Genomic DNA, 538 nt, shown 5'->3' with positions numbered 1-538 from the left:
CTATGTCTGACTTTATTTACTTTTTTTTTTTTTAAACCTTCCTTGTTCTTATTACAAGACCACTACTGCCTTAGTACAGGATAGTGGGCAGTTCTTTTTCTCAACCAAAATGTTCTAGAACTGTGCTGTTCAGTGCTATGGCTACTAGCCCACTGGTTTTCAACCAGGGGTGATTTTGCCCCTTAGAGAGTGTATTTGGCAACATCCAGGGGGAGGGTACTCGTGGCCAGTGGCTAGAGGCTAGGACTGTTGATAAACATCGTACAGTGTACAACACAGTCACCACAGCAAAGAATGATCAAGCCCCAAATGTCAATAGTGCCAAGGTTGAGAAACCCTACACTCGCCATATGGGACTTTTGAAAAATGCAAATTAGTTTTACAGTTAAAAATCCAGTTCTTCGGCATCATTAGCCTCATTTTAGATGTTTAATAACCTCAAGTGGCTAGTGACTACTGTATTGGACAGCACAGACATGTATAGATCATCACAGGAAGTTCTATTGCTCCGTTGTTGCAGAAATTCCTATTGGACAGC

The sequence above is a fragment of the Ovis aries genome, chromosome X, assembly GCF_016772045.2.
Source record: "Ovis aries strain OAR_USU_Benz2616 breed Rambouillet chromosome X, ARS-UI_Ramb_v3.0, whole genome shotgun sequence".
In the NCBI taxonomy this organism is placed as follows: domain Eukaryota; kingdom Metazoa; phylum Chordata; class Mammalia; order Artiodactyla; family Bovidae; genus Ovis; species Ovis aries.
The sequence above is the reverse complement of the archived record's forward strand: the minus strand, read 5'-3'. Positions refer to the sequence as shown.